Source organism: Bidens hawaiensis, unplaced genomic scaffold (genome assembly GCF_021521415.1).
Source record: "Bidens hawaiensis isolate Kalapana, Puna unplaced genomic scaffold, B.hawaiensis_p1.1 tig00012046_1, whole genome shotgun sequence".
Taxonomy (NCBI): Eukaryota; Viridiplantae; Streptophyta; class Magnoliopsida; order Asterales; family Asteraceae; genus Bidens; species Bidens hawaiensis.
Genome location: NW_027491967.1, coordinates 36960 through 46123, shown reverse-complemented (window position 1 = coordinate 46123; position 9164 = coordinate 36960).

Here is a 9164-nt window from a genome sequence, read left to right as displayed (position 1 = left end):
TTGCATGGCTTCGACCCACGAGCTGTCCTTTAAAGCCATTTGATAATTCTTTGGTTCAATTTGGCTTATAAAGCAGGAGTACAAACATTCATTCATTATACCCGTTTCTTTTATGCTTGTATAAACACAGGTGTGCTCATTCAAGCTACTTCTGGTTTGTACACCGGAGGACACATCACCTATAATATTCTCCAATGGGTGATCTTTGTGAATTCTCGTGGTCGGAACAGCACCGACATGCAAATTATCTTCCAAATTTGAAGAGATCTCATCAATGGTTGTTTCTGGCTGAGAGTGAAAAGGATTAATAAATTCATCTTCAGTTGAGGCCGTAGGGGTATTGATAGGGTTTGATGTGGAAGGTTGAGATTTCTCAAACATCTGATGTTGCAATAGGTTCTCTTCCTCATCAAGCATCATCTTCGACACAGCTCTTTCGTCTTCTTCAGAAATTTCCAAATCAGGTACGTTAAACGACTTAAAAAGTTTAACATAGTCGAAAAGCTCAGCAGGTCCATTGCTTGGTTTTGGCGGTTGGTAACTAGTAATGTCGGTGTTACAAACCACCTCCACCTTGCAAGTCGACGTATTGAAGACCCGTCTGTTAGGAGTCCCAACAACATAACCGACTAGGATTCCCTCATCGGCTACTTCACCAAATTTCGAATTAGTCTTCAAAATCGAACAAGGAGACCCAAATGGTTCAAGACCGCACAAGTTGGGCTTCCTTCCGTGCATAAGCTCGTAACAAGTTTTTCAAAGTCTCTTAACGGTTAGCACCCTATTCAGAACATAGCAGGCTGTAGCAACTGCTTCAGCCCAGAACATCACAGGAAGCTTCGAGTCTGCCAGCATAGTTCTGGCTCCTTCAATTAACGTTCGGTTCTTCCTTTCAGCCACTCCATTCTGTTGTGGAGTATACGGAGCGCTGTATTGATGTTCAATTCCCTTCTGAAGACAGAAGATTTCCATTTCAAAGTTCTTGAACTCTGTCCCATTGTCGCTTCTGATGAATTTAACTGATTTACTCATGACGTTCTCAACTTTTGTAATGAGATTCTTCACCATCTGAGTCGTCTCGTCTTTCGTTTTCAGAAAATACACCCACGAGTATCGCGAGTAGTCATCAGTTATCACCAAGCAGTAAGAGGTACCCGCCTAGACTTTGTACATTCACGGGACCGAAGAGATCCATATGAAGTAGTTCTAGAGTACCGGCAATTGAATTAATTTTCTTGGTGAGATGGGATTTCTTGTGTTGCTTTCCCTTCTTGCAGGCTATGCATTTGTCTTCAAAGTTAAAACTTTTTAAGGGAACGCCCATCACAAGCCCATTCTTGACAATGAAGTTCATCTTGCGAAGATGAATATGTCCCATTCTCCTGTGCCACAATTCTGATTCTGATTCGCTTGCTTTTGTCATTAAACAAGATTCTCTGGTGGCCATTTCAGTAGACCTCATATCCATCACGTATGTATTCGTTTCACGTGGAGCTTTCATTACTATCCATTCTTCTGGTATTTGAAAACCAGGCTTCAATACGATCGCTTCATTCTTCGTGAAATGGACAGTGTAATCTTTATCACAAATCTGCGACACACTCAGCAGATTGTGCTTTAATTCCTCCACAAAGTTTACATTCTCAAGTGTCATTCTCCCATTCGACACAGTTCCTCTACCGGTAATCCTTCCACCGCTTTCACCAGCAAAACTAACTCTTGCTCCCTGAACAGGTTTTAAATCTTGCAACAAGTGTTTGTTGCCCGTCATGTGCCTGGAACAGCCGCTATCTACAATCCAAAGATTGTTGGCAGCCCTGTTCAACTGTTCCTGCACAATAAAACAAAGAGTTAGAATCTTGGGACCCAAGACCAATTGGTCTTGGATCGATACGTCCCGTACCCTGGCTTTCTCAAGTTAGCATCAGGATAATTTCTGTAAGTCCTGTTAGGGAATCTCCCTGCAGATTGAGTGTAATGCCTTCCAAACCTTTGAGAATTGAAAGTGTTATATCTTGTGGTTTGGTTGTAAAACTGAGGTTTGTTTTTATGAAAACTTGAATTCGATACATTTTGGCATTTTTTAAAGTTTTCATTTTTAGCAGTAGCAAAATGACGCTTATACTCAGTTTTATTTTGCTTCACATCTCTAAATCTCGGTTTCAAAGGGCAATCTGCAACTAGATGTCCTAACTTGTTACATCTAAAGCAACATCGACTCTCCATTTTCTTGTCAAATGTTGGTTTGGATGTAGAGGCAGTGTTACCAGCCGTTTGTCTCACATAAGGTGGGACGTACGGATTGAGTGGAGAACTCTTTTTAGAAACTTTATTTTTATCTCCATCGGTGGGTAAACCTACCTTCTCTTTTGTCTGACCAGATTCGGACAACTTATCCGAATCCGATGAGACAGGACTTGAAACAGAAATATTCACACTAGAAACAGGCGAACTCGTTTCGCCACAGCTAACACTTGGTTCTACACTTGTAATCTTGATAGGAGTTGTCTGAGGAACCTCGAAATCAACAGATTTCTGAACACTTGGATTATAAGTATAGTTGTGGTTAAAGGGTGGTGGAACTTCGTGATAACCGATTCCTCCCCTCTTTGCAGAGGTACCTTGATCACTCACGAGGTGATCAAGGATTGCCGAGGAATTCCTGAACTGCTCAAGTTTGCGGTTCAGTTCCACCACCTTTACCTGGTGGTCAGCAATCTGTTTATCCCGATCAGCAATCACTTTAGTTTTTTCCTCCAAAACTTCATAACTAAGATCAATTATTTCAATTTTCTCAGCAAGTTTAAGCTTTAAGCTTTGAATGTCTTTTTCACATGCTTTTATTTTAATTTTATAACTTGTTTCTCTTGCTTTTGTAAAATGGTGATCTTCTTTAATAGTTTTAAAGTCAGCATCTAAACGGACGTACTGATCAGTCATAGTTGTTAGTTGCTCAGAAAAATTTTCACAATTAGTACAAATATTCTTATTACTTACCTCGGAGCGAGTGTCCTTGTCATTTGCCATGAAAGCTGTTTCTTCTTCAGTAGCTTTCTCAGTTCCATCAACCTTCTCACATTCTTTAACTTCAGCCTCAGCCATGTTTGCTTGCTCACCAGAACCACTTGAATGCAGGTTCCAGTTGTACTCACCTGCTTCTCTGGTCAACATGGCGTTAATCTCTCTGTTAACTCCAGAATGTTGTGTAGGCCGACCTTGTCCTCGTTCAACCCTCTCATTTCTGCATTCCTTGGCAAAGTGCCCGTACTGTTGACAATTATAGCACCTTACCTTGGATTTGTCGAACCCGGGCCGACCACCAACAAACTTTCTCCCAGTTTTGTTCATAAACCGTTTCACACGCCTCACAATCATTGCCATTTGCCATTGCAAATCCATCTCCTCCAGATCATCAGCATCGATCTGGTCGTAATCCTCATCTAGTACAGCAGGGTCCACAATCTTCCCCTGGATGTAGTTTTCGTAGGAAGCAATAAATGATGCATAGACTGCAAACTGCTCTTTAGCAGATTTTACACTCATAGGCATCTTGGAATAATTATTGCTTGAGGCATTAGCAGAAAAACTACTTGTGGATGCTTGAGGCTTTGAAGTACTTGATCCTCCAGCAACGAAACATACATCACCATTCGAGTTTACAGAAACGTTTCCTTCATGAGACGAGTCAGAACCTGACTCCCCTTTAGAGTAATAAGCAGCAGATTCAGGCCTCGAACTTGAGCCTGAGTTAACCTTTGCACCATACATACCAGGGTCTTGTATCTGATCTGTAGGTGTTTCTTTTCGAACCATATTAAGCTCATAAGTTCTGAGCTTGTTTACTGCCGTTTCAAGATCATAATTTGGAAAGTCTCTGTCTTCCCTCATAAGAACGGTGTACATTTCCCACTTCGGTGGGAGAGCATCGAGAAGCTTTTCAACGATCTCTTCTTCTCGGTAAGCAATCGAATAATTGCTAAGCTCTGTCATTAGATGATAGTATCTGGTGATAATATCATCCAGTGATTCGTTCTTCAAAAATTTGAAGACGGAGAACTGGGTCTTCAAAAGTTTTACCTTCGATGCACGGATACCCACATTCCCCTCGAATCTATTTTCAAGAGCATCCCAAAGCTCTCTTGCAGAAGTGTACTTTCGGAACGTATGGAGAACCTCTTGAGGAAGTGCCATTGTTATAGCTGCATGGGCCTTACTCTCAGCCTCATACATTTTCTTTTCTTCGTCCTCCATTTTGCTGTACTTCTTAACTACGTCACGGCCTTCGTATTGCATAGTTGGAGGGATATATCCATCCTGGATGCACACCCACATTTTGGCATCCTGGTATTTGATGTATTGGATGAATCTGTCCTTCCATGCCACGAAGTCAGTTCCTTTCATCAGCCTCGGGGCCTTAGTGGCAGACCCCGTTTCTACTTCCATCTTGACCAAATCGGAGATGTTAATCGACGACATCCTTGCGAAAACCTGAAAAACCTGAAAATAATAAAAAAAATATTAAAACAGCTCAGTAGGCGAAGTTAAGAATAACTTCGCTTGAAAGTTAACTTCGCTGAAAAGAGAACTTCGCTGGGCCTTAAATTCGCTTGAACTGGCGAAGTTAAAAATAACTTCGCTTAGAATGAGCGAACTTAGGAGTTAAGCGAACTTGGGTGGGAAGCGAAGTTGCGGATAACTTCGCTGAGGCGAACTTATGAGGTAAGCGAAGTTGTGGTTAACTTCGCTAATCCTTATATCTTCGCCGAAAACCCTAATTCCAGTGACGGCAACTTCGCCTGAAGAATGGTAACTTCGCCCGAAGAACGATAACTTCGCCCGATGAACAAGGAAACTGTTCAGATCTGATTTCGTCAATCCAGCAGTTTCCGATCAATGCAATGGCTTGAAAATGACTGTCAAGCACGAGCAAAACACAATCCCAACAAAAACACGTCCCGCGAATAGGTCAAACGAGACGTTTTCTACACCCGCGTGAAATCCCGAACCTCACAATCGAGCCGATGGCTCTGATACCAATTGTGTAGGCTCCTGGACGGATCGTACACGGGACGTCGCTAACAACGCAGGTGCGGAATCCCTGCGTGGGTAGATACGAGTGTAGAGTATGTAGAGATCGAACACAAAAGCAATAAACCAACCACGTTATATTAATAACAACCACGTGACCCGAGGTCACTGTTACAGACTATGACACGAACACGTTCACTGAACAACTGAAAACAAAACCCTAAAATGACCAACTCCGTAAACTGTTCGCTGAACAGTATATAAACACGACAACTTCGCCACAGGCGAAGTTGTCAATAACTTCGCTGATTCAACAAGTTCGCCATAGCGAACTTGTTGACAACTTCGCGCTTTACATAAATAATCAAATTCAAAACATAATTACATTACAGACTCGATTACAAATGCTAGACTATGAACTACTGACACACATGTACCAACATAAGGTATGCATAATTAAGTGGGAACACGGTGTACAATACTGCAAATACATCACCGATGTTCTCACTTTAACAAGGTGGGATGTACGAACGCTTGCAAATTGGTCGTTCGTGAATTGTGGTGGTAATTAATTAGTAGGATGGTTTCATCAACATCTGTTGTTTGAGGTAAATCACGGTTTTATATTTTCTTTAAACCACAGGTTCCGACAATAAAGTACATAGACGAGATCGATCAACAAATAGGTTTGTGGAAGCTTGTGTTGAAGGTTAAGCCGCCTCAAACGATGAAACGAGTGCCTATGAAGACTTTTCCTCATAGCCTTTACAAGACCTTCATCTGGTGGTATTAAGACAACCGCACCGGTGAAGTCGTTATCATACTAGGTATGGGATTGAAGGCTGACTTCATACAAGTTATTGATCCGATGTGGCTGGTCAATTTATCAGAATTGGAGAACGACACGTTATTTAAGAATGAGATCCGTTTTGCCAAGATGAAAGATTATGATCGAGCTATGCAATTCTAACGTATCGTGTGTGTTTGCAACGCGTTTGGTATTCATAGTTGTGTGGACTGGAAGACAAGAGGTTCAGCAGATCAAAGACAAAGAGCACGAGACGAGGGGGAGTTTGTTAGTGCATTATTTATTCGTATTTGTCTTTGTTTATTATGTAATTTATCTTTATTTATATAAAAGGGATTTTTGGTAATTTCACCAATCCATTCGTATATTTATAGGGTCATTCGTTAAGTATGTTTAACAACGTTATTATTATTAGCCATTCGTTAAGGCTGTTTAACGACTGAGCTTATTCGTTTTGATTATGTACCATTCGTTAAGTGTGTTTAACGAATGAGGTATAACGAATAAGTCATTCACTATACTTTAAGTTATGATAGGGGCTGAAGACGAATGAATCTCATTCATTATGAAATGCATAACGAATGGGACTTCATCTTCTTTATATAACTATAACATGGTTCATAATTTAACAAGTGTGATTATATTTTTCTCTGAGTGTCGTTACTTTGCCGAATTGCTCTCTTAATACACACACTTCACATATAACGTATTACACATTCAATCACCTATAGCATATACAAGAACTAGATCCGTAGTTTTGTATTGAAATTGATTCGCCCGTAATAGGTTTCTCACGAATTCAATCATAAACTAGTCAAAAACACACAGTTGATGACCTAACAAAATCCTATTCTATGAAACAAACACCAAGGATAATGTGGAAAAATAAAACTCATCAATCAAAACCAAGCACACATATGCATCAGTTAAATAAAATCAAACAGTTTACTGATTCATAAAACCATAACAGAGTGAATCCAAATAAAAATCAAACATTAATGAAGGTTCATCGATAGCCTAGGCAGTATATAACATTTAGCCAAGCATCAGAAAATCAAACAGGACAATAATCATAAAGGAAAATATGGTGAAAAGCAGTAGAAATGAAAGATTAAAGGCGATAAAACTCGTAGTCTTTGATCTTAATCAAGTAGCACTTCACCTAATGATTCCTTGCCTTCAAAACCGCCAAATTATGCAATCCTATGCTCCAAGAAACTCCAAATTCGGCTATGTTTTGTAGGGTGTTTTTCAGGTTAAGTTTAAGGGTCTTTATATAGTGCAATTGGGCCTTAAACCTGACAAAACATGGAACATTCTGGAAAATTGGTCTCTAGGCGCCGCGCAAACAGGCATCGTTTCCCTGGCCGCACGGCGCGGCATGCTCAAAAGAGGTTGGCCAATGGTCGGCCCTACCGGCTATCTCTCGGGTTCCTTCGATCTGTTTCGGCTTCTCGTTTAAGCTTATTTTGACTCATTTTTTGCTCTTTTTAACCACGTTCTACTTCCAGAACCTATAAATCATAAATATGTTAGTAGTATACTAATTCTTACTAAAAAAGAACAAAAAATGATAAAATACTACATTAAATATACAAGGGAAAAATAATAGTTACAGTATATCAAATAACCCCACACTTACTCCTTTTTTGTCACTGAAAAAGTTTGATTCAATGGAATCAAAATCGGAAAATATGGTCTTATAAACATATAGATTAGAATCAAGCTCAGAAAAACTCAAAAATCGCAATCAGCGATATTGTTGTCTACTTAAATCCATGCCTTGATCTTTACCGAAACACATAAGAACGAACAATTTCATAATTTATATAATCTAGTGGTTTCCACAGTTAAGACCCGTTTATTGTTAGTTTTTACTGGACCAGACCACCCTAACTTAACTTAAACCTCAAAATTAGCAATTTAAAATTTTGTTGCTCTTTCTGCATGAATAGTTAAGACGATCAAGGGTAGTGTTTATCCACCTAAATTTAAGTATCAAAGTTTACCAAAGCAGCCATTAGATACAATTAAGGTATAATTGATAAATTAATTAGCAAGTGTTCCCCACAAATGACATACCCACGGGGTCAAGCAATACCCAGAACCATTACCATAGGTGAGTATGCATAAATTCATATGTAGGGTTTACATATGACGTGTCCCTTGTGGTCTGTTTCATAATGGTAATGGTATGCGAGCAAGGGGACCCCATATGGCCAACAACGTGGATGATCAAGTCAATAGTGTACGTATTTGTAGTTTTGTACTTTTAAGTACGAGATGATCAAGTTTAATGGCTTATGTTTGGCAGAAAAAACTGCGGGTTTGCTCTTTTTAGCTTTTTTAATATTAACAAATCCACTTAGGAAATATGAATACCCAGATGATAAACCGCATACAAACCTATGGTCTCCGGACCAGAGGCATCCCATCAATACAAGATTTAGGGTTATAAAACCATACACCAATGAAGTGTTAAACAAAGCTAGACGTTCAATATTTTAGTTTATATCATCGGCTACTTGGCAAACTCTAACATTAAACCAACCCAAACATTCTATGCTAACGTATTCAAATTTAAAACTCATAATATTTTCACATGCATACCAAAATTGAGGCATGAGTATGACCCAACCTTTCATCACCTATTATCCACGAATTAAACTCTTTAGCAATTTAAAAAATATCTATATGTCACCCATTTATCAAACTGCCCTTTCATTGTCAAGGCTGAGCCTACCGACACGTCCCAAGTTAAGTGTTTTTCTTTTATATTATATCATATTCTTAGTAGTTTGAAAAACCATTTTCCGATAATTATCACCATCTTCCATTTTAATGCAAAGAAAAAAAACTATTTTCAAGGGACATTTTTCGAAACTTTTTTTATTTTTTAATAAGTTAGTTAAAACACTTGTGTCAGATCCCCACACATAAATTTTGCATTGTCCCCAGTGCGAGAATGGAAACACTACTCAGTAAAAACAAAACCCTAAAAATATAAAAATTGAAGAAAAAATATAAAACCTAAAAATAAGACAAAAAATATAAAAACAAAGTACAATGGAAAAGACTTAGTAGGTAATATGCGTGAAATATGATGCCAAAGTCTCCTTCCATGAATGCCCTTCAACTTCGAATGTGCTCAGCAAACAGTACCTCCTTCTCTCACACATGAACGAAAGCGGCAAAAATATAACAAACCATATCTATAAATACATCTTATCAAACTGATAAATATTAAACATTTAATACATTCCACACCAACTAAAAAATAAAATATGAATTATTAGTAGCAAATAATAAACATAAAGTATACGGCTCA